This window comes from Pteropus medius, unplaced genomic scaffold, assembly GCF_902729225.1.
Source record: "Pteropus medius unplaced genomic scaffold, Ma_sr-lr_union100, whole genome shotgun sequence".
In the NCBI taxonomy this organism is placed as follows: domain Eukaryota; kingdom Metazoa; phylum Chordata; class Mammalia; order Chiroptera; family Pteropodidae; genus Pteropus; species Pteropus medius.
The window spans coordinates 24,565,883-24,592,351 of NW_024342467.1; positions in this window are offsets into that span (position 1 = coordinate 24,565,883).

Below are 26,469 nucleotides of genomic sequence, written 5' to 3' on the forward strand. Positions count from 1 at the left end.
TTGTCACATAGATACGCGCTACATGCAAATCTTAAATATTTCAAAATTTTTAAAATAATCACATGCCTTTTCTCATCTGATAATGCGACCCCTGCTCTGACTGCTGGAATTTCTCATATCTACGATGTTTCACAATGAAAAGGAGCGACTATATGGAGCTTCGGGAAAATATGTTGTCTTGGCATGAAAGTTTTCCGTGGCTCAAATATAGCTGGGTTAGAAACAAGGAAAGAAAGTGCCAGATAGTAGGATTGTAAAGCAGAGCCGGAGCGTTTTGCGCAGACTTCAGTCATACGGCCTCTGTCTACTTCTCCAACCTCGGCCTCTCTCGTCCACCCGCCCTGACACCCCACTCGCCCTCGAATTGCTGGATCTATGTAGTCCTTGACTGCACCCCGTAAGCCCGAGTTTTACGAGGTGTATCACCTTGCTAACACAGTGCACCCTTTAACTGGGCTGAGCCTCTCAGCACCGCTGGCATCAGCCTCGGCAGGACCCGGGTTCACTGTGAGATTCTCTCTGTCCCCATCTCCACTCCAGCGAGTTTAGTCTAGTCCCCAACCTGGATTCCCCTTCAGAAAGCCCAGGAAAACGCATCCATCTCTGGACACCGAATGCAGTGAGCACAAAGCCGTCCAGACCCTTCCTGCTGGACAATGGGCCTTTTCTGAGCATGTGCTAGGGCCAGGCCTGTGTCCACGGCCAAGGTGAGCATGGATCCATGAGGGATACGCAGTCAAAACAACAGGATGACATAATAATTATGATAATCACCACGATTTAGAGAGAAGGCGTTTATAAGGTCCCGGACACGATGAATAAGCAATGCCGACTACCCTCACGTGGGAGAGCATTACCCTGAGCGTGAAAGGCAGACAATGTGCAGCACGTGGAGGAGACAGAGTGTAAGTGACAGAGTCAGGCAACAAAGTCCCCTCGTTCCGCAGTTTGTACATCGTAGATGCTCCTCGTGGGTCACTGTGATCAGAAATACTGGGCTCGCTCCAAATTCCAATCAACCGAACATGGTCTGTCCATTGATTCTTTTTTGCTATGGAGTGACAGGCTTTAAAGAAGCCTTATTTCTGCCTGGTCGACTGGTTGTTTATTTTGTATTGCCTTAAGGATCTGAATGTTTTGTTAATGTCACTTGCTCTTATAAAGTTCATGCCACAGTGGAAGAGAGCAGGTAGAAGGTTGGGGTTATTTTCCCCAGATTTTGGCCTCTACTAATAGCAGAAGAATATTGGAAGGAAACTGTGTTTTCCTGTTTAGCTTTCTCATACTCCATTCCCTCCGAAGTCAAGACGACGGACTTTAAAACAGACGTAATTAGCTAAGTCATTTTTAATGATCCGTCAATGCCCACGTTCTGAGGAAGCCAAAACCTAAGCTGGCATTTTATGCAGAACTAGGTTTTATCCCTTGACATTAAGAGAAACTATAAACTCTGCTTGGAATTCCATCAGAAGGTTGTATTCCCTCTCTTCCTGTCTTTTGTTCTTGGTTTCATAATCAAATTTATGCTGAACAACACAGACTAACATCCAGGAGTGACTTGAAGCAAAATAATGAAATATTTGAAAGCATCAGGTATATGTGAAGTTACCGGGGAAAAGGCTAAGCGACCTGGGAGCTGGGGAGTGACCGGGACATAATATAGCCTCTGCTTCAGCCCGGTCTTCCCTGTCTGTGCCAACCACCGCCCGGCACCAGCCCACAAACACACACGCACAGCTGCAAACAGCCTCCAGCTCACAGGAACCTGGGCCCACAAATTCAAATTCAACTGCTCAGACAACACTTATCTTCTGTGTGTCAATGGCAAACACAGACAGAAAAAAGGAGGTTCATAAATGAATCGACCCTTCTAGGTCAAGTGTCCAATTCTGAACTAACCATCTCAAACATTTTTATCCATCGGCAGGTGGATAAAAATGATAACTGGCTAGGGGCGCAAGGCAGTCATTCTTTGAATCGTGTCCCTCCAAAACTCACATGGCGAAGTCCTCACTTTTAAAGCGACTGTGTTTGGAGAGCGGGTCTCTAAAGAAATAATTAAGGTTAAATAAGATCGTGAGAGTGAGCCCTGACCCCACAGGGCTCCTGTCCTTACAGGAAGAGGAGGCACAGAGGAAAAGTGTTAGGAGGACACGGGAGAAGTGAAGAGGGTGGCCATCGACAAGCCAAGGGACAGGCCCGAGGAGAAACAACCCTATCGGCACGTTCGTCTGGGGCTTCCGGCCTCCGGAACTATGGGAAATACATTCTGTCGTTTCCGTCATCGGATCTGTTCCGTTTTCTTACGGTGGCACCGCAGACCGTGATGGACAGTGGTGAGCATGCTCAGAGGAGGTGGCACCGCAGAGCCGCAGGGGAAAATGATAACCGGCTGGGGACAAGCGCATCCCAATCTAAATCCGCTTTTCTAAGAAACGTCATTTCTTCATACATTGCTTCTTTTTGCCATCTTCCCTTCCCATTGCCTACTCCTTTCTTTTATAGAAAATAATGCACACAGGCTTCTTTAATTCCGAAATCTGTGCACATCCCATCTTTTGAATTCTGTCCCCAGGTTTTCATCAATAATACTGATACTCATGCCAGGTTATATCTCCCCAAATCACATACATTGTGTCTAAAAATTAATTTACATTCGAACGATCTTCCCCTGTCTTTCGACTTCATCCCCGTGACTGTAAGAGGAGGACATATGTGTAGAGACACTCTGGGTCCCTGTTCTCGTCTTGCCCACTGGTCTCTGCATGTCCTCTCCTCGGCCTAAACGATCTAGCTCTCCGCAGTCAGTCGTGCTGACTTTTCCTTCAGAATGAGTCTTCTGTGTTGGTTCTCACGTGCGTAGCTATCCTTACTGTATCAGTAATGGGAATGACGAAGACCCAAGTATTCTCGCTAAATAACATCACTTAGTCACACGTGTGAGTGGTCGTTTTATAAACAGCCGCAGGGACTGACCAAAAAGGTTAGCATTCACTGCACAAGCGTTAAGGATTTTCTGTGCACCGCTGACGCTGACGGGAAGTTCCTGGCTTAGGCCGACTGAGCAGCTAGGCCTGCTGTGCGAAGAATTTATGATCGCTCGGGGGAAACAAACGCACACAAACAAAATATTTTACAAACCAATGAGAAGACAGTAACTGCATAGAAATCGCTTATGTTTCCCTACATTTTTTTCTCTTGGATGCTCTTGCAAGATAGAATGACACCAGTGATGAAATATCGTTAAAACGTCCAGATAAACTCATAGGGCAGAAAAGGGTATGTCAAAAAATGCGGCTGCAAGTTTAAGACTTGGGGAAATAATAGGATGCACGCGTGACGCCCTAGAATATTCTAAAGATTCTGACAGTCCAGAGTGAAAACCGAGAGTGACAGCATGTGGAGGATGGAGGAGGTCTGGGTTATGGGAGAGACAAATGCGACTCATCAGAGAATCCAGAAACAACGGGGCTCCACGCAGGGGAACGCAGGGGACCCTCTTACTGCCAGGTGGAAATGAAATGTGTCTTGTCATCTGTGAGTATCGCGCAGGTGTATAACCTAGTGGCATCTAGATTTCTTGGGGCTGAGAGGCAGGACTGCGGTCGGACAAGTACATCCTTGTACCAGGTGCTGATCCCGGGACCTCCCACACGAGTCTCACTCACGAGAGCCTGACGGCGAAGGGAGTCGAGCGCTCAGAGAGCATGGCGGGAAGTTCAGCACCTGGGGGAAGGAGGGGTGTGTGGTACCAGTCCTGGTGACGGCTTGTCACTCAAGTTGTTAACGACATCACTTCACTCACGAGTTTTGTTCGCTAGTGATACCGAACTACCCATTTGAGGAACACTTGCCATAGATTTAGAGTGAAAGCGTAACCTCCCCCCGACTCCCCGTACCCTAGTCGGGGTCTGGAGAGGGCGCGGACAGTCCCAAGAGCGCTGGTCCGCCAACGCGCCAACGCGCCAACGCGCCAACGCGCCAACGCACCGGGCTGCGAGCCTTCCGCCCTCCCTCTCCTGACTCCCTCTCCTGACCTCTCCTCACTCACCGCTCAAGTCCAGGTCTCATCTCTACGCGTGAATCATTCGCCCAAAACCGCAGCAGGACCTTCACCAAGTGCACCCTCCCCACTGTTTCCACAGGGCGGCGCACAAACGCGGTTAGATGCTTCTGCACCTTCGGATGCTGCGCTCACTGCCTGTCGCTTCCAGGGTCCAAGTCCAAGTCCACAGTTTGGCTCAGACAACTTCGCTGTGAACTGGCGCCTGCCTTCAGTCCCCTCTGTGCCCACCACAATCCTTTCTTCCACGCTCCTGAGCTGTTTGTATATTTGTGAGCGGGTTTCACTACTGAGACATCTGTGCCTTCGAACCTGCATCCCGGCCGGTCCTCTTGCCCTGACTGAGATGTTTTAATGTAACGCCACAGGCTTCAAACCTCAGCTCTAAAACTTCCCACCTTTGGAGCCTTCTGATTTAGAGATTCCTGAGGTGCTTTAATGCGTCCTCTGCAAATGTCTCTCAAAGGATTTAGAATGCTATAATTTCCTAAGAGATCAGCCTCTGAGGACGTACCCCATCTGGCTTTGTATTCCCAACGCACTGCACAGTGGCTGCTACATTATAGGCATAAAAACACCTGTGGATTGCTACACAATACTTCATTCGCTGGTAGACTTTCATATCGTTTCATTAAAAAAAAAAAAATCTCTAATTTTTCCATTCTCCGTACCTCAGATTCCTGAAAATACCAAATTTATATCTAAAGCTGTTGTGTTGAGATGCTGAAAATAATAACCCCAATGAAAGCGTTTCATAAACGATTAATCTGCAAAGCTTCTTACTAAGAATAACAGACAACCATCTTTGAGTCCGTGCTAGGCACATATGAAAAAGAAATAAACAATTATACTCTCACCTGTGTGATCCTTTCGGTTCTCCAAGTTGAATCGAGTTTCCACTTAAAGGACTTTTTCAACAGGTCACTTCGTCACCAATTTGTTGGAAGAAAGAGCGAGAAATGGAACCAAAGCTTTCAAGACCCTAAGGATCCCAGTTCCATTCGTTATTAGCATTAAAATAAGTCAGAAAACAAATAGGCTCTTCTTTTTACAATTTCTCTAACCACTTAGGTTTAAAAGACTGTCTGGCTAATCCCTCCACACTCCTTGATCATCATCCAGATTCTGACTGGGAGTTAGTTACATATGCATAATGCTCAGGTCTCATCACTGATCAGTACCATGAAGCAAGCTTTCCTCTTCATAAAAAATACCACATAACAATGTTCCTGCAGTGCAGGATGATAGCTGATTTAAATTACAATGAGGCCCAAATAAAAGGAAGGAAACAAAAACATTCCCGAGGTTTGCTGACTATAAAAGCTTAAGTCAAACACTACTTATTATCAGTCACAGCATCAGTTCAGCCACGCCAAAGGGCGACTCTCAGGACCCATAAATACCAGAGTTGAGAGCATTTCACACCCAATCAAAGGAAACTGAACCACAAAATGCTAAAATACCAAGGAATAGTTCAAGCTACTGAAACAATCGCCTTACCTTGTCCTACAAGAAATTCAAGCCCCAACCTCTTAAATCCCTCGTCTGTGTCCTGCCAGGCCACAATCAACACAGTTCTCTACACTCTTCATTTGTCATCTGTTGTTATATAACACATCATCACAATTTAGTGGCTTATGAACAAAATCACTTATTACTTCATAGAGTTTCTGTGACAGTGACTTACCTGGGTGTCTCGTGAGCTTGCAGGGGGGATGTTGCTGGGGCTGAAGTCACCTAAAGGCAGGATCGGGGTGGGGACTCGCTTCCCAGGAGGCTTGTTTATGTTAAAATTTACATTCATAACGTTTCTGTCATCTGCAATGCAATTTTGTGCTCCACCTCAATGTAGCCACACACAAACTTCATTTTTAATATATATGTTTTTCTCTGATTCACGCTGCTTTTGCCCAGATGATGGCATTGCGACTGGCTTGCTTTTTCCCACCCTACCCTTTGACCTCTGTATGTCTGCTCCTTTAACCATTAAGCCTTAGGACACAACACTAACCGAGCCTCAGGTCAGCAATCACGAGGACAGTTGCTTTCGGGTGGACCTTAGACTAAGGCGAACATCTTGGCTTCAGATGTGTTTCAGCCCCAGGCCCATTGAGATGGAACAACCTCACCAGGCCCCAGGACCAGATGGTGTGGCGCCATGGCTGATTCCAGAACCGGAAACAATGATCGATTACCTCACCCCCTCCACCTGTCCAATCAGTAGTATCCAGGATTCCAACTCCCTGTTTTCATGACAACTGATTTTTTTCCTATATAATCTGGACCCAGTGACACCTGAGTAGCCGGGTTGTGGAGAGCGATAGCTCACCTGTGTCTCTGGGGCTCACCTGTGTCTCTGGGACTCACAGCTCTCTAAACCAGCCTTGCTTTCTTCGCAGCAAAACCTGTAGGTATCTGATCAACTTAGACACGTGCAGGCAGCCGGACCCCTTTGCTTCAGTAACACCGAGCCTGACCACTGTTTATTTGTCTACGAAGATAGCAAACAACATCTCCTGGCTTCCCCGTTCTTTAACCTGTTGTCTCTAAATATGCCTGGAAGTTCATAAGTCTAATTATAATAGACTGAATTCTGGGTAAGCACACGCTCAGTAGGTAAAGTGTTCTATAGCAGCCAGCTGTCAGTCAAGGTCACCTCACATATGGATCATCTAGGACCTCCCATCATGGTGCAAATAGAAACAGACCTTCTACTTCTGCGTGGTGCAGCTCTCCTTGCCTCCCTTGGGGCGTACTCTGCCTTCTCTTCACCTCCCAGACTCCACAGGGCTGCAGCCTTCCTGAGTGCGGCCCGTCTCCTTCTAAAATGTCCGTTCAACAAATCTTACTTTTTCTAAATCTCGCTAACCTGCAATTCTTTGCTGTGTCCACGGGGAAGAACCGACAGACAACACACAACACCACCGTGCTCCCCAACGCCACTGGGGCCGCCCCCGGATTTCACATCACGCCAGCAGTAACACTTCCCCCCACGCCTCATTTAAAAACAAATGAAAACCAAAAACAACAACAACAACAACAACAACAACAACAACAAAAACACTCATTCTATTTAGAGAGAAATACAGATTTACAAAAAGATGATAACGATATTATAACCTGGAACCAGTTTTAAATGATCCTACCGTGTTCAACGAGGTGCTGAGCTGCTTTTCAGAGACACCAGACAAAAACCACAAGTCACGCGGCCGAAGCATGCGCAGAGGAGAGAACTCTGACCTCGCGCTGCCCCCGGAGCTGGAGTCCGGGCGCCGCACCTGCGCACACTCAGAACCTCGGGCTATGAGCCGAACTTGAGCCGGAGGCACAGGGCTGCTGTCCAGGACCACCGGTGCTGAAGCCCTTTCCCGCGGATTACACTGCCCGCCGCGCCTCTGCACACCTGTGCCCCTAAGCCCTTAAAACACGCCAGGTATCCTGGATAAGGGGGTTCGGGGTTTGGAGCGTGAGCTCCTGGTGCTCCTGGGCAGCGCCGCTCGTAGTAAAACAGCCGGGCTTTCCCCACCGCGGCCCTTGGTGGCTGCCTGTGGCTCCGCCAGCGCCCGGCCCGTCACCGCTTTCTGTTCGGTAACAATATTACTGAAAATCCCCATATACACCTGACCCAGGTTTAATTTTAGCCAGTGTTATCATCTTAGGTTGTTGAGATTATTTGTCAAAACCGAGAGACCCCTTTTGGCAAGTCATTATTAACTAAGATCTGCACTTCGGATAATCATTTTTTTCTATTTCTAGTATCCAGTCTAGGTACCACGATGCGCTCAGTCATCATCTGTGCCTAGAGTCTCCTCACATCTGTGACAGTTTCCTCGTCTTTCCTTGGTTTTCACGACTTTAACCATTTTGAAGAGTACTGGCCAAATAGTTTGTAAAATGTCCCGTAATTTGAGCTTGATAAACATTTTTGTCATGATTAGACAGACAGGCTTTACAGAATTCTGGAAACAAAATTGCAGAAGTGAAATGGACTTCCCATGACATCACATCAGGAGGCACATGATACCTACACAGCAACAGTAGCAGAGTTAGTTGCCACCTGGGGCTGGTAGCGTTGGCCAGGTTTTTGGACTGTGATGTTATATTTTCCTGTTCTGTACTGCATTCCTTGGAAGCAAGTAACCAAGTCCACCCCACTAAAGGGGCTGAGAATTAAACTTCCTTCTAGTATGGTAAAATCTCTCTCTCTATATCTATCTATCTATCTATCTATATATATATATATTAAATTTTTCTTATATATATATATATTAAATTTTTCTTCTAGTATTTTTTTCTTCCTTCTAGTATGGTAAAATCTCTCTCTCTCTCTCTCTCTCTCTCTCTCTATATATATATATATATATATATTTCTCTCTCTATATATATATATGTGTGTATATATACATATATATACACACATATATATATATTAAATTTTTCTCTGCAAGGAAGAATTGTCCGTTCCTCACAATTGGTGTATGCATGTGTGTATGCAGGTGTGCATCCTATCATTATGGACTCACGTGTTTTGTCATACTTACATTTATAATCTTGTTAGCTCATTGTTCCCTAACTACTACCGTTCTTTAATATGATAAACACCTCAATCCATTGTCTTTTGCTTTTTTTCTCCAATCTCCCTTTTCGGACTTAAATACTATGGCCTATTATTTCACTAAATTCTTACAATCATCTCAATTTCTTTTGCTGTATTTCTTTTTTGTTGCACCTGTCCGTTAAATCCATAGGCCTGAATATTTATTTCTATCTCCTTTTACTTTGCTAAAAGTAAAAACAAACAAACAAATAAAAACATTAAAAATATACAAGGGACAGATTGAAAATAATGCAAATGAATTATTACCAAACAAAAAACACTTTCAAAATTTCTGAATACTAAGTTCAGAATTACTAAGTTACTAAGTTCCTCTAATTGATGTTCCCATTTATCCTGGCAATGACTTCTTTTTCAAAATAGATGTTATTATTTTAGGGTAGTTTAGGTTTACAAAAAAAATGTGCAGAAAGTCCAGGGACCTCCTAAATATTCCAGCCCCCTCCTTTCTCCTCACACAGTCTCTCTTATTATTAACACTTGCACTGGTGAGGTACGTTTGCCACAATTGATGAACAAATATTAATACATTGTTCTAAACTAAAGTCCAAAGTTACAATCTGTTGTATAGTTCTAGAGTTTTGGCAAATGCATAAGATCATGTATTCATTGTGAAAGTATCATACGAAATAGTTTCCATGTCTTAAAACTTGCCTGTGTTTTATCTATTTATCCTTTCCCCCACCCACTGAACCCCAGGCAACCATCGATCTTTTCATCGTCACGTCTCTTCCTGAAGTCATAGAGTTAGAATCGTATAGCACGCAGCCCTTTCAAACTGGGTCCTTTCACTTAGCCAAATACATTAACATTTCTCCATGCCATTTTGCAGCTTGATACCTCATTTCTTTTTTATCATTGAATGACACTTTATTGTATAGATATCTGTGCTGTTTATTAATTCTTCTTCTGAAGGACATGTTGTTTACTTTCAATATTTGGCAATTATGAACAAAGTTTCATGATTTTCATATAATTTGGTAAGTACCTAGCATCCTTGCTGCTGGATTGTACATCATGGCTGTGTTTAGTTTTGTAACTGAGTACCACAGCGTCTTTCACAGTGGCTGCACCATGTTGCGTTCCCACCAGCAGTGAATGAGAGTTCCTGTTGCTCCGCATCCTCGCCAGCATCTGGTGTTGTCAGAGTTTTGGATTTGGGCCATTCTAATAGGTGTGTAGTGGTATTGAATTGTTGTTTTAAATTACAATTCCCTAATCATATATGATTGAACATCTTTTTGTATGTTCATTTGTCATCTATACATCTTCTTTGGTGAGGTATCTGTTCAGACCTTTTGCCCATTTTGTAATTGAGTTATTTGTTTTCATATTGCTGAGTTTTAAGAATTTTTTTATGTATTCTGGATGCAAATGCTTTATTATATTTTTTCTTTAGTATATATTTTCTTTTATTATACATTCTTTATTATATATATTTTGTGACGATTTTCTCTCTGCTCGTGACGTATCTTTTTATTCTCTTTACAGTGTGGTTTGCAAAACATAAGATTTTACTTTAATAAAGTCCAATTTATTGAATTTTTCTTTCACGGATCATGCTTTGAATGTTGTATATAAGAAATTGTCTCCAAACTCAAGGTTATCTAGATTTTCTTCTATGTTACCTTGTGGAAGTTGTAGAATTTTATATTTTACATTTAGATCTATAATCCTTTTTCACGAAAGGTGTAAGGTTTGCATCTAGATTCTTTTCTTTAATGTGGCTGTCCGGTTATTCCAGCACCATTTATTCAAATGCTATTCTTTCTCCACTGAATTGTTTGGGCTCTTTTGTCAAATATCAGTTGTATATATTTATGTGAGTCTATTTCTGAGCTCTCTATTCTGTTCCATTATGTATTTGTCTATTACTGAGCCACTACCACAATGCCTTGCTAACTGTAACTTTATAGTAAGTCTTAAAGTTGGCAGGCTTCTGATTTTGATTTCTTAAGGAATAGGTTGTTTGTTCTGGGTCTTTTGCCTTTCCATGTAAACATTAGAATCAGTTTGGATGATAATGAAATAGAAGAAGTGTGAAGAATCACTCAAAAATTGGGAGGGGGGCAAGTCTTGGAAGTGGTGTAGGTCCACCCACATTCCATTGCCCTTATATACATCACATCAGCTACTGTAATTATTTTTTCCAGTGGGGAAAGAGACAGTTTGGTGAACATTCATCATTGCTAACATAAATACTGGCAGCCTGATTGAAAAATGGTTCAAAATCATAAGTAAATGTGGAGAACTGAGGCCGACTAAGATGGAGAGAGAATATTTTCTACAAATAAACTAAAAAATGTTTAGCTTCCAGAACACATGAATAAGAATCAAAAAGAAAAATACTGTATGAGTTAGCATCAGCTATGTGATACAAAAAAATTACTTTAAAAACCTCAGTGACTTAGGAGAAAAACTTTATTTCTCATTCATGTTTCATCAAGTTTCTTATTTAGCTTGTGGCCTTCAAAGTGGCGATTCAGAGACTAAGTTCCTTTCAAATGGCTCATCATCATGTAAGACATTTAATTATCCATTAGATCTTCTAGGTTCTGTTGGATGCAATATGATGAATTACATTAGTAGATTTTCTACTAATATGAAGAGGTTTACTTAATTTTAATCTTTCAAATCTATTCATTTTGAATTTCCTTACTAGTTTTTCTATTTTTTTATACTTAGCTCTTTATTACATCTTATTTAATATGAATTTAATATTTTGTAAATCTAAATTTCATGTTTGAGGGTTAGCTCATTGATTTTGACCATTTCTTGTTTTTCAATAAGCTTTCAAGGGTATAAGTCTCTATCTTACACTATATCAACTGAATATAGTTTTGAAATACTCTATTTTAATCACTTAGTTCTAGTTTTTTTATATTTTTATTTTGATTTATGTTTTTATTCAGAATGTACTCAGAAATGTGTATTTCTCTTTTGAATTCACAAATATCTCTTCTTATTATTGATATCCTCCTAATTTCATTGTGATTAGTGAATATGGTTTGTTTTATACCAATTTTTTGAAATATATTAAAACTTACTTTATGGGAAATAAATTTATTTAAGTGAAAAACCTGGTCAATTTTTATAAATGTTTCATAGTTGCTTGAAAAGAACCTACGATAAGCACTGGGTACAGAGATGCTGCCGTTAGCATCTATATGTTATTTTTTGTTATTCACATACTCTATATCTTTTACACTGTCACTTACAGCACAGCTTGACAATCAAGCTGATGCAGTGACCGCACTGATAGTATAGGTTCAAAATGACAAACAAGATTTTTCTCTCAAAATGGCATGAATTTAATTTAGACATGATATTAAATTCACTGTCAAGGGAAAAGTCACATCGTAGCGAGATGTTTTCAAGAACAGACATTGGTTGAGAAAAGGATCTCAAAACAGCGCTTCCAGAAATGTACTGGGCACATAGGGCTCTCCCGGCTCCTAACGTGCAGTCCGCCATTACTCCTGGCTGTGGCCCTACGTCTACCTCGAGCTCCTTTTTCCTTTCCGTGAGAAACCTAGGGTAACCACTGCTCTCCGGGCGAGTGCCTCTCCGTGAGGAAATTTTCTCAATTTCCTGAGATCTTTCTCAAATTAATCTTTCTGTGCCTGAATTTTTGTGAAACAGGATTAATAATAAGATCCTACCTTCGGAGAGTTTCGTGAAGGTTAAGTGGGATAATAAATGCAAAGCGTGTGGGCGAGTGCATGGGACACAATGATGCTAATGATTATTCCTAGTTATTCAAAGGGATCAGTTTTTACTGTGGTCACCTCTGAACGATTTCTGTTTTCATGGCTTCTTATATACCTTGCAAATAACGGCCAAGGATGCCCAGTTTGGGCCAGAATCCACAGGAATAGGACGCAGGTAGGACTTGCTTTCGAGGCCCACCGTTGGGGGACATCTTCAGTCCTAACTGTTTGGGGGAAGCTGTGTCTCTCAATAAGATATGAAACACTGGAAGACAGAAATTGTGGTACATTTTACTTTCAAATAAGCTGGGCTTGGGAGGCTCTAGTTAGAGGTCTAAAAAGAGTCTGTTGCCATTGACCCAACTGTGAGTACGTCCACATACGGAGCTGCGGACTTTCTTCTTATCGACCCCAAAGATGCAGATGTCAGACCTGAACGGGTCAGATTCATCATTTCTCTTCCTGCTGGAGTTTTACAGCTTTTCCGGAAAGGGATAAGAGCATTAACTATTTCCTTCCAGCACCCCTGTCTTGCTGCCCAGAGAGCAGGCACTGTATCTTATAAGACGAACAATAGTAATTTCATAACTTTATTTGCACGTTTTTTCCTTTTTAACGGTCCTGTGATTCTCTTCCGTAAGGACAGAGTAATTCAGAATTGCACGAAGCTCCTGAATCTGTGTTTTCCACGCCTAAAATTGGCTCTTGCTGCCCGGGAAGGCACTGTGGAGAGAAGAGAATTTCATCGGGGTAGAGTTCAAAGGAGGCTGAGATTGATTTTCTAGTGCGAAAAGAAACCGAGGCAACAGATACTCTTTGGGGAGCCTGGGCGGAGACAAACTGCGGAGACAAACTGCGGAGGCTGCCAAGCCTCGGCCTGGGCGCCCGTCCATCCGGACCTGGCTCCTCTGCACCAGCAGACGTCACTTACAGCGCAGACCCAGCGCTGGAGCTGGGCAGAAAGCGCTCCCAATGACTGGCCAACTCTCTGGCCCCTTCTAGCATCCTTTGGCAGGGTAGCCACACATGTTTGCCTTCATGTCCCAAAAGCCTGGCCAGTTTTTTTTCAGAAAGGGAGCGGAATTCAATTGATTTCGTTGGCAGTTGCCAGAGCCAAGGATGTACGTCTGGTTTCTCTTTGGCTTGGGCAGTGTGACAGATTCATAGTGTAACTTTCTCATCCAGGCACCTCTGAGTCCAGTCACCAGGATCACAATGCCAATCGTGTGTCTCTGTCCATTTAGCTGGTACGATTTATGCCTTTTTGTTGCAGTGCGAGGGAGAATAATATTTTTGTTAGAAAATGGCACAATCCATTATTCAAAAGTCTTTAAGTGTAAGTGAATTATTTACTATATTTTTAAAGAAGTAAAACATCTGGGAACCAAGTTTTATTGCTTAAACATATGGTGTTTTTCTAATGGGAAAAAAAATACATACATATTACCAAATAAAATAACAGAACAATGATAATGTATTTAAGATTAGAAAAAAAATAGGAACCCAGTGCTTTGAAATGAAGTGACACTAGAGACTTTTACTATTTAAAATAATGTCATAGAGTTTACATACTAAGATGTACATATTGGCAGAGAGGAGGAATACAGAATTGTGTCTTAGAAGTGAGTTACTATCCCACTTTGAAATGAGCCCCCAAAAAGTGTGTATCGCATTTTGACCATCTCCAGGAATTCTTTATAGAAAACAACCATCCCTTTGGCATAGCTGCTGGTATTCACTGGTGACAGTAGCTTTGAACGTAGTGGGCAGACAGGAAAACATTACCTTGATCACGAAGTAATTAGGTAATAGTTAACACGTTGCTTCTTCGAGAAGTCAAGAATAAAATGAATTGAGACTAAAACCGAATGAACCACATTGAAACAGGCAAATGTAGGCCAGGTATGCTCAGATCCACAGGCACTGTGATGGCAAGACCTGTGGGAGTCCCCATGGTCTGGGACAGCGTCCACTGATGAGAAGAACCAGCATTTCCCAATCCCTGATGCTCCCGGTGAATGGAAGCTGCAGAATCATCCGCTTCTTTAGTTGTGCCCAATTCAAGGCAGAAAGGGACCATGTTTCTTTGAAAGATGAGCAACCATTCCATTTTCTGCTAGGTTCATGAACAATCCAATATACACATACCTCTCGCACAACTGATCACAAACAAAGAGCCCGTTTCTGAGAACCGCATCTCACCTGCCACCAGTGGCTACGTTGCCTATTGAAATGTCTTGTCCTTGCTTTGTTACGTGAGCTCTTATATGTACAGATCAAGACGATTATATTCATCCTCTGATTGTAAAGAATGGGGGACCCTCCCTTTGCCTAGAGGTTGGGCCAAAGTCTGCCCAGCCTTAACTGTACCAAGGCAATGACAGAAATCTTATATAAAGACTCGGGAAGGGCAAGAGTGATTAAAAAAAAAAAAAGTGTTGAAAAAGCTGAAGATGGAGAATCTGGGAAAGAGACGTCTCTGGGCACCCAGCGTGTCTCAGAACGTGCAGGGGAGGGACTGTCCTTGCTTGGGATCCCAAGCTCCAGTCACGGCCAGTGGGTAAATGTCCTACATGGATAGCTTCAACTCACCACAGAAAAGAACTTTATGGTAAGTAGAGCTACTTAAAAAATAGAATGGATTTTCTCGTAAGATTAAGGTAGCACTCGACACTCGTAGTGTATAAAACAAGCGAGGACCTACTATGGGATATTCCAAGAATCTTATGAGTTCCAGAATGTTTTCTACTGATCAATAGAAAATAAGTGTTTCTGGAGGTTTTCCCCGGTGGCGGTGGAAGCACGGGGAGGGTCAGATGCTACCAAATGGGCATTCGTCCCCAGGAACCAGACACCCGGATGCATGAGGTCCCTCAGGAAACAATGACCCAAGAAGCCGCGCTTTAATTCCACTGAGGTGTTGGCCGACAAGCACCAAATGAGAACTCAGGACGACAGACTGCAGAGGGCGACTCGGCCTCCCTCCAGTTAGGACTGGAGATGGCCCCCCACAGCCGGCCTGGAAAGCAAGTCCTGCCTGCATCCTGTTCCTCTGGATTCTGGCCCAAACCGGGCATCTTTGTCCTTGTAGTCGCGAGAAATGAAGAACGGCTACAACGTGACAGCGACGGCGAGACCAGCAGAAGAGGAAAGCGCGGGTTGCGCCCCGGCCGCCAGGGCTGACGGTGCCGGCCGCGCGGTCTCGCCTTTGACCCGGCTACCGGCTCAGAAAGAATATTCGATGCAGACACGCTTAACGCGGACATCCGAAGCCACTTTCCCCGCCAGCTCACGCTCTGCTAGTAACTGCCTGCACGCCAATTTTTTCCCTATATCCGTTTGGGACTCTGCTGGTTTTTTTGTTTTTTGTTTTCGTTTTTTGTTTGTTTGTTTGTTTCCATTAACGAGATCAAACTGTATGTATTTTCACGCATTTAAAAAATATATAACTACATTTTGAGGACTATCCACGAGTGGCTACTTATAGATGCAGACCCACGGTAAGATCTTTTAGTAAGCTTTTCTTCTAACTATTTTCTTCCAAATAATTTTTAGGGTTATGCATTATAGTTAAGTTTTTAATCCACTTGGAATTGATTTTTTTAGCTTCTTAGGAAATGAGGATCCAACTTACTTTTTTTTCCACGTAGACATCATTTGTCCCAACAGCACTTACTGCGCAGACTATTAATCAACAGTGATGCACTGCGTCCCCTGACACATATCAAGTTTCCAGACACACGGATCGATTTGTGTTTTTTTTTTCTATTCCACTTTATGGTATGGATTATTTATTACAGGTTTATGTGTAGATAGCACCCGGTACAGGTAATGTCCCTTGTTTCGTTTTGTTTCTATGAATGACTTTGGCCTACGTGAGGGTTTGACGCTTCCCTTTCAGGGGTCAGTAAAAGCTGTCTAGAAAGGGTCAAATAGTAAATATTTAGACTCTGCAAACGATATGGTCTCCGTTACAGCCACTCAGCTCTGTCATTGTACTACAGAAGTAGCCGCTGGCCCCCCTGTAAACAGATGGCTGTGGCTGCGTGTCAACAAAATTCCATTTACAAAAGAAGGCAGTGGGTTGGATTTGGCTCGAGAGCCATAATTTACTGAGCGATGTTCTTTACAAAGGACTTGTTGGGATTTTGAATGGCATTGAATTGAATCCAAAGATCAGCTCATAGAAAGCCATAAGCACTGAAGCACCAAGATTTTCTAGTTTTGAACATGCTCTGACACTCCGTAGCCTTTTTAAAATGAACACGCACTAGAATTTTAAATGCATTTCCTAGAGAACTTTAGCCATGTTTATTCCTAGATATCCTGTACTTTTCTGTGATTCCTTTCTGGTCTCTAGGTAGCTAATCTTATTAAATAAACTAATTACATCTTATTTCTCCCCTCCCCCTCGGATTTATATCTACTATGCAAACCGACCTTATTGCATCGACCGAAATGGCCACTCAGAGCTGCCTAGCCATGCTGACATTAAGCGTGCTGGTCTGGTGGTTTTCTTTAATATTTTAACATTAAGTATGATATTTGCTCTAGGTTCTGGCAGGATTCTTTTAACATATTAAATTTTCTTTCTAGTTTGATTATATTTATACTCAAATCTGGAATGGATACTGAATTTCATCCAATGCTTTTTGATGAGGATATTCAACTTGAATGTTTTAAATAAGGCCTAGGTTATCACAAATCATTATTCTTTTTTTAAAACACCTATTAAATATTATTTTAGTTTTCTTCATCTAGATTCGTGTGATTGATCTATACCTTTCTTTGTGTTCTACTTGTATAATTTTGATATAAGATCAATGCAAGTCTCCTTTGGAAATTTAAGAATAGTTATATATTTTATTATGCTTGTAACAGTTTAATGTATCAATATCAATTATGCATATTATCAATAACGTCTGTTCATTGTAAATCAAACATAAATATCCCAACACATGACCAGCCCATAGCAACCGTTTCCTCCTGCTGGAAACAGAGAATGAAGTCATGACCGTATCATTCATTCATTCCATTTTATTTCAGAAGACTGAATACTGAATAAGATAAATAAGTAAAGTGTATAATATCTAGTGGGAAAAGCTGGGCAAAAAGGCACTGAGCTCAGAGGCAATCTGGATGATTCCAAGGACAGTGAAGAGGCAAGGCAGACGGAGAGAAGCAGAGATGGAGTCAGAGAAGCGAGTGGGGGAGAGCGCATCAGGGACCCCGCTCACCTCCGGGGCCGAACGTTTGGGCTTTCCGCCTGCAGCCCGTTCGTTTCGAGGCCACCTCTCGACTTCTGAGCTGGTTCTCCTCCTCTCTCTCCAGCCGAGGAAGGCAGCATTAGGAATTCTCTCCTCTCTCTCCTGCGTCACCAGCGTCCTCTTCAACCTTTGTTCATTTCCATCAACAAATATGCTATAATTTCTTCTCTTTTGAAAGAAGAAACATCTCTAGATTTTTTTCCCCACCTACCTAAAACTATTCTATCTCTTTGATTATGGTAGAGCAATTTTTATTTAAATGAAATGACTGTCTATTCTCACAGTCTCCATTGATCCACTCCCAATTTACTCTTGATCCCATTACGCTCAGGCTTCTACCTACCGCTGCACCTGACACCTGAGCCCCCGGTCACCAGGCCGGTCTCTAGGCCCCAGTGTAGCTTACCCTCCATCCCACTTCTCAGCCTTGCTCGCGTGGTTAGCCCCTGGCCTGCCTTTACAGGCCCTCCACAGTTCACCTGTGCCGATACAGTGCCCCACCTGGCGGAGGTCCCCAAGGAGCCCCTCCCCCTCCCCGCCAACAAGTGGATGAAAGACAACGAGGGGCAGGAAAGCTGCCTAGAGTGTCGCTCATAGGAAATGGCAGACCCAGGGTTAGAGTCTGGCTCCCTCCAGAGTTTGGAGGGAGACTTCCCAACATATAAGAGTGGTGTCTCTGCTCGTACCCAGGATTCCTTTCGCAAAACACAAAATGTAAACCGTATCTTTAAGCATTTGGTCCGGCACCTGTCTTCCTACTGAACTGCAATGTGGATAAGAAACGCGTTTGGGTAAGGACAGTCCTGAGAACGAAGTAAAACCATCTCAGTATCTTGCATGGAGCTGCGATGACGCAGGATTTTAAAAAAATCTACCTGTCAAAAAGAGATTTTTACGATATGTGCGCTGTTCCTGACTCCGTGAAAGGGTTTCACTGAAGAATTTGCCTTTTCACTCACTGCGATCACATCTGTGAGTCTGGATCCCATCAAAAACAAAACCAAACAGAGCAAAAGCAAAACAATACGACAAAGGTCATTTTTAGAAGTCATATTTAACATTTAACCCGAAGAGACATTTATCCTTTTTAAGAAGCCCTCCTAAGACCAGAGCGTCATACACTTTAGGTCACAGAATCCTATTTCAATGGAAGTCACTCCGAGTAATATTAACGTTCACCATCTAGGGACAATGAAGATAAAGTACTAGAATCACAAATAATAGCTCTTCCTAGGATCAGATCGAGACCTACAACCTCGTTCCATTCCTGCGTCGGAAAGTGGAGAGCTCGACGGGCAATGGGTACCACTCACCTGCCTCAAGTTACCGAGACGGGGCTTCACCTGTGTGATATGGTAGAGGCGCAGATTCGAGATGACGTGGAAGAAATCGTTCAACGAGAAAGCTGATAATATAATTATGTAATGACATACACACCCTTTTCGCAGAAATGTATTTAGACAAGAGAAGGCTGACAAGAGCAAGAATTTTCCCTTAAACCCCGGACACCAATTATTGATCGCCGGCTCCACTGCAGGCCGGGACTCAAAGCTCTTACAGAAACCATTTTTAATCCTCGCGGCAACTCCTCTAACACAGACATTCTATGTGCCACATAACACCTTACGGCATGACACCTTCCTAATTCTATGTCTTGGGGCCAGAGAAACTCTAATCCCCTCTTCCGATTTTGGGAGTAAATGTCGCATAGGTGTTGAGGGGCTCGATAGTACGATGTCCCCAAGGCCCCCGGTGGGGAACGGATGCCTGCGAAAGCCATTGCCCCACCCCGCGCCCTGTCCAGTCTGGTCCTCTGCCGTGCTCCCCGCGCCCCACTGCGGAGGGGAGCTTGCCTCTGCAGCGCGGCTCCCCAGCCGTGGGATGCGGACGGCCACTGCGCTCCCCGTCCCAGGGACTCCCTCACTCCCAGGACATGCACCTGTTCCTCATATCCACGTCGCTAGGTCCCCCATCAAGGTCCCTCGTCGCATGTTCAGCTTGTGCTTCTTTTCGCCATTTAGCTCAAAATAACCCACGTGAACTTCTTTCCATGTTCATAGATAATTAAAACTTATTTCCTCTTCATTTCTGTCTCGCGTTTCTCAGCTTTTTACCATCACTCAACTCCCTTAATATAAAATAGATGACAGGGTGGCCTTCTTCATTAATTAACGTCACTACCAAACCATCAGTCAGGTCGTCAGCGTTTCTGTTCCTTGAAATGAGTTCCATACTTTCCTCCATTAACGCGTTCTTCGGATCATCAGGGTGGCTGTACACCACAATGGAGCAAAATATTTTTAAGGGGCTCAGTATAAATACCCCAAAGGGACATGAAGCTCAGAAGCCATAAGGGATAATGTGCTTAGTTTGGACATACAACAATCATATACATTCTTATGACGAAATCAGTCAAAAAACATATAAAAACACTGGCAGTGCTTGCCTGTCCAAAACTTATCTCCCTAATAATAAACGAGCTCTTTGAAATCAGAAAGAGACTAAAAACTTCCCACACCCCTGAACTCAGGATCGTAAGGCCTTCCTCTCTGCCTCTTCTCCATCCGTAGAAACCCTCCCAAAGAGAAGTGTCCTCTCCTCCCAAAGACAAGGTCAGGGGTGTCTGGAGCCCTCTGCACATTTAATCCCCAGTTTCCTAGTGTGTCTAAAAGAGGCCGACCCACTGCCTCATGGATGCGTGAGTCAAAACACAGGTAAATGTCAACCTCCCTTTAAGGGGCTCAGTCTGGGGGTTCCGGTCAGCACTGGTGGTGACCGTGGCACGTGCAGTTCTCACGGCTCGTGCTGCACCTCACGTCCGCGGTACATCCTGCGCCCCGCCCTAAAACGGGGATTGGTTTCTGGACGCAGGACCCTTAGGCAGTTCCCTCGGGTCTCGCATTGGGCTAGTGTACCTCGCTAGGTCTTTGCTTCTCCCCTGCATTCCTCCCTTCACGATATTCGTCACACATAAAGATGTCCCGTTTCTCCGTCCGCTCTGCGTGTTCTCTGCTCCCCCTGCGATGTCCCCTCGCGCCACGTGTGTCTTCTCAGTGCCAGCTCCCCCGCCTCTTCCCCTCTCCTAAGTCCATACGATCGCCACCCTTCGCAAGGTAAAACTTCATCATCGAACGAGGTTATCAACCGGGAAGTCCTTACCGATGTGTTTCAGAGGAGGACGTGGATGCTGGAGCACAGCGCTCTGGCTCGTGGTGACAAGCGATGCCGGCCACATCCGCCGCCCTCACAGTCCGATGCGCAGACCGGGATTGGCCCAGTGACAGTGACAGTGGCGTGAGACCGCAGCGCGGTGGCTCTGTTGAAAAGCGCTGGTCCAGGGAAACGCCGCTTCTGAGAAGTTACCATGAGTTCTCTCTACCTTAGATTTCACGTTGACAAATAATAACGAACTTTATATTTCTGAGCAGTTTTCAATGGACAGAAAAATTGACTGGAAATTACAGAGTCCCCACGTTCCTCTCCTCTCCCTCCCCCCGGCGCCCGTTAATGACAGCCTGCGTCTGTGTCATGCATGTGCTACGGTTGACGTTTGCGTTTTTCGTCCCTGGGTTGTGACTCAGCGGGCGTGTGAGCAGAGCTGCGTGTGTGGGGGGTGGGCAGGGCTGCTAAGCGGTGAGTGGTCATCTTTGAAATCCTGCCTGTGTGGATGGCGACACCTGGCTCTAACTCAGAGTAGTATCGGTTTATCCACGCGCACTCTGATTTTTCAATCCTCAGATTTCTGCCACACCAGGAAGCATCCTCTTTTCGATGGCCCTTTGATCCGCATGGCTCTGTGCCCTTGCAGATCCTCACCACCTCTCATACACTTCACCTCCCCTACCAGCCGACCCTCCCTCCCCCCGGATGCCTGCTCCTCAGATGCCACCTTCCCTGACTTTCTGAGCCTGTGAGGCCGCGGTGCCCTGGCCAGCTTAGGCATTCCCAGTGGACGCTGGAGTTTCAATGAGAATTTTCGCAGTCAGTGGGAGCAATATTTGGAGACAGAGAGATCCTTTGAGGAATCGGCGTGCTTTCTTGCTCACCTTTAAATCAAATCATTTTTTTAACTGCCTAGCTAAAATGCCTGTGAGTTAGCTGCGTTTCAGTGAGCGTTTATATAAGAAAACTAAAACTATTGCTGAAATGCTATGCCCTTTAACTGACAACGCTTAAGTCCCTCAGATCAGAAGATTTTCCCAGAGAGATACAAAAACTAAGAAACAAGTTTCCTTCGGGTCAGCGTCCTTCTTGCTCTCCCTGAAGGCTTTTTGCCAAGTCACACGTGACGTCCCGGCTGCTGAGCCTTAGCAGGAGATACCGCAGCATTGTAAGCAGCACTTCACGTGGGGCACAAACACTTGGCAAACTGTCATCCTTCCTTGCTTAGCGTTTTCACAGCTTTGTAGAAGGTCCTGACTTTACAATTTTTGTTCTTGATCAGAGATGGCAGACTAAATTTTAGGCATTGCCACTGAAAAAGATGCTACCGGTCTCGCTGAAGTCAGCCAGCAGTTGCTGCTGGAAATGGCATCTCTAAAGTGAGAGAAGAAAGGCTCAGGGTTCGCCCGGGACAGAACGACGTCTGCCGGAGCACCACGCTAGACTGTCCCGAGAGCGGACCTCCAGCGCAGGCGCGATCAAGCTTCAGAAGCAGAGACGAACGGAATGGCCGTTGGAATTAGCTAAAAATCTGAATTATATGAAAGTGGAAAGAAGTGGCCTTCTAGGATTTTAAACGGATGCAACCTGAACACGAAATCATTTGCAAATGCACGTCTCAATGAACAGACATGAATAATCTAAATAATAAACTATCTTTTACAAAAAAATATATATATACAGTAACTTATCTGTCATGAATTACCAAAATTTGGATAGCTTTATCACGATAATCACCATATTTGACAGGGTATAGCACACAAAACATGATAAACAGTTCGTAAAGTATGCCAACATAAGTTACATTGAAAACGGAATCCATCATATTTCAGTGAAACTGGAAGCAGACGGCAGAAGAAAACTACCTTAGTTACAAACATGAAACGAATACTTTATTTTGCCAGCTCTTGCAATGCATGTATTTATTTAAATATTTATCAAGGTGCCGGCAGGGGGCTGCTTCACCAAGAAGCTCTAGGGGAAATTATAGTCCTTGCCTCTTCCAGCACCTGCTGGTTGTAGCCATTACATCAAGCATGAAAAATAAAGGGCCTCCAGATGAGAGAGAAAGGGGTAGAACTCTGCACCGCAGAGATAACGTGATAGCATATGCAGAAAATCCCAAGGAATATACAAAATATCTCCTAGAACTAGCAAATGAGCTTATCAAGCTTACGGGTTGCAAAGATCAACACAGAAAATGAATTTTATATTCTTACATATCAGTAATAAAAATCGAAAACTCAATTAAAGTAATATGACTTCAATTGACCACAGTTTCAAAAATAATGAAACGCTTAGGTATAAATCTATCAAAATAGAGACACCATCTATGTGCTGAAAACACAAAATGCTAATAAAAGAAATAAAGAAGATCTGAATAAAGTCAAAGCCATATTATTTTATGGATTAGAACACTCAACATAATAAAGGTGTCAAGTAACCGCAAATTGAATTATGGACATATTACAATTCTAAACAAAATTCCGGGGTGAATTTTTATAGTCATAGACAAGCTGATTCTAAAATGTATATGAAAGTCAAAGGAACTAGTACACCCCAAACAGTTCTGAGCAAAAGGAGGACTGTTAGAAGATTCATTTTACCTGGCTCTGAGGCTCCCTAAACTGTGGAAGGACAGCGTGGTGTTGGTGGATGGTAGATACGTTGATCAACGGAACAAAACAACATTGTTAATTTGTCCCGTGCAAATATGGCCAATCGATTCTGGATAGAGGTGCAAAGGCAGTTCAGTCAACGAAGTATTCTCTTTAACAAATTGAGTTGAGACACGTGGACGACGTCCACACATACGGAAAAAAGCTTTACCTAAGCCTCACAATGATGCAAAAAAAGAGAAAGAACTCAAAATGGATCGTGTGTATAAATGTAAAGTAAAAATTATTAAGCTTTTAGAAGAAAACGAGGAGGATGTGTTCCCGCGGTGGGTAAAGAGTATGAGACAGAACATCGAAAACACGACGCAGTGAAAACAATAATACAATAATCTCGTCAAAGCTAAAACTGCTTGTTCTGTGAAATGCCTGTGATGAGACAGAATTAAAAGACAAACTCTACTTGAGGAGAAAACAGTTTGAATTTACATATATGAAACATTTCTTATACCCAGAATAAATTTTAAAGACTCTCAAAACTCAAAATAAACAATAAACATATTTTTAAATGAGAAGTGTTGAATAGACTCTTTAGCGAAGAAGTTATGTGTGGGTGATAAACGACCCCATGAAAAATGTTCTATATCACTAGTAATGCAAATTCAAGACCACGATAAGATACAACGACACATCGATTAGAGCGAAAAGTCTATAAAACAGATACTGAAACCACCGAGGGCGTGCGGAGCCCTGGCACCTCACACGACACGCCGGGGGCGGAGACCCCACGCCCACTCTGCAGAACGCCTGGCAGCTCCTCGCGTGGGTGAACACGCACTTCTCGGGGAACCCAGGCACCTCGCTGCCAGGCATTTATCCGGAGAAAGGAACCCTTACAATCACACAAAACTCTTCATAAATATTTATGGCCTTTTTTGGCAATAAATTGCTCCAAACTTGAAACAACCCGATGTCTTTCAATAGGTAAATAAAAAGTAGTACATTCAGATGATGGACTACTACCTCGCAGTAAGAAAGAACACACTGGCTGTGCTAGGCAGCTGAAATGCCTCTCGAAGGCACTATTCTAAGGGACAGAGCTCATGTGTGAACGTGAATACGTGCCATGCAATTCCATGGAGAACAGGTCAGTGTTAGTCATGCGGGTGTGTACGTGTTTTACACTTCGCAGCCCTGTACACGAATGGAGCCAGGTTTACTGTAAGTCCATTTAAACGTTTCCGTTTTAAAACTCCTCTTGCCAAACCAACGTTTTCTACTCTCACTTCAAGACTTCTGGATAATAATCATTCGTTGCACTTAGAACGTTGTTTCTAAGTAAATGGTTACTTTGCAGCTTTATATACGTCTGTGGAAAAAACACAGTTAAGAATTTCATTAAAAAAAAATGATATAATAGCTACTATAGTCTATGAATGGAGGTTGCTCATTCTGGAAGGGCAGGGTCTGCGATAATGAGATTTTACTTTCTGCTCCATGAAACACCTTCTGCAGGCTGGAGCTTTATTTATTTATTTTTCCAATACTCGGATATCAGCATTGAATTCTAATTCAGGCACCGGGCCTCTCATCATCAGATCTAATAACTCTGCTAATCGACGAGATTCCCGTCCACCCAGCCACTGCGCCTACGACTCCCAGCATTTTATGGCGAAGTTACACAATTGTCTTTCTTGTTAACCAGTTGATCAAACCCAGAGGACCCCAGAGGAAAGGCTCAGAGTCCCGCCCACACAGGAGCCTGTGAGGAGAGAGGCTTAGCAGCGGGTCGCATCCGTTCAAGGAAACAGAAACTGTTCTTTCTGGGGACCTCAAACCGGACGCAATCAGGGCGGCCTCACTGGAGAAAGCTGCGTGGCCAATAGATAAAGGAGAAACAAAGAAAGAAGCCTGATTTTCCATTAAAATAAAAAGCCAGCCTCTGGAACACAAGTGAATTGCATCCTTTTGTTCCTTCTCGAAGGCTGCACATATGAAAATCCTGCCGATTCCCGATACTTCCAGCACACGGAGCTCCTGAAACCTTCCAAGGAGCACAGGGAAGTTTTAAGGGCAGGTGGGACGATGTCAGGGCTGCGCTTCATCCGACCAGCTCTGCCTCCGTGCTACCCACGCTGGTGAAAATCTGATTTGGAAGTTACAGTGAGTCCAGCTGAGTTTCTGGCATCCGGTGAACCTTATCTTATATCTCAAATACTCCCTTGTTTTTTTTTTTTTTTTTTTTAAAGAATCATATCTGCTACAAAAAGAGAGATTGGAAAAATTCGAGAGTGAGTGACTGGATATTGAAAAACAATATGGATCTTGCTGCCGTAGGAAAATTACTATGCTTTCTCTCCCTAACCAGATGCTGAGAGAGAGAGAGCGAGAGAGAGAGCGGGGAGCTCTTTCCCTCCCCTGTATGTGGGCTGAGGGCAGAGCTGGGCTACTTCTCTTTGATGTGCTTGCTACCCACGATCAAAGGCGGGAGATACTAACGAAGGGTGGCAGAATCTCGGTTTCAGAAGAATTTCGGAAAACAGCATACCTGTGGACCTGCCCACCCAATCCAGGAAGTTGAACCTGTGGTAAGAATCAAGGAGAGTGTGTTTCATGGCCCCAGATGCAGGGCTGATAAGCAAACACCTCTCCTCCCTCCAAACCTGGTGCCCCAGGTGTCGGCCTGACTTAAAATCAAGTAAAGACTTTTTCATTCCAGTGTTTGTACCAGCTCTCTAAATTCCTTGCGAAAACATCAGCCTTTCCTCTCTCTCTCTCTCTCTCTCTCTCTCTCTCTCCCCTGCCCCCCACTTTATTACCAGAATATCTTCCTAAATCTCATTTACGATGCTTGTAATAATATCTGCTGAGTCGAAGAAAGAGAATACTTTGACATTTCCCTTTTCATCCTTTTTCAACAATCAGCCACACCGTATTAAAAACACGGAGATCCACAGCCTCCCAGTTGGTGAGTGGGGAGGACGATGCCACTTGGGTCCCGGCTCCAGCAGGGAGATGGAGCCACAGACGGGGCTCA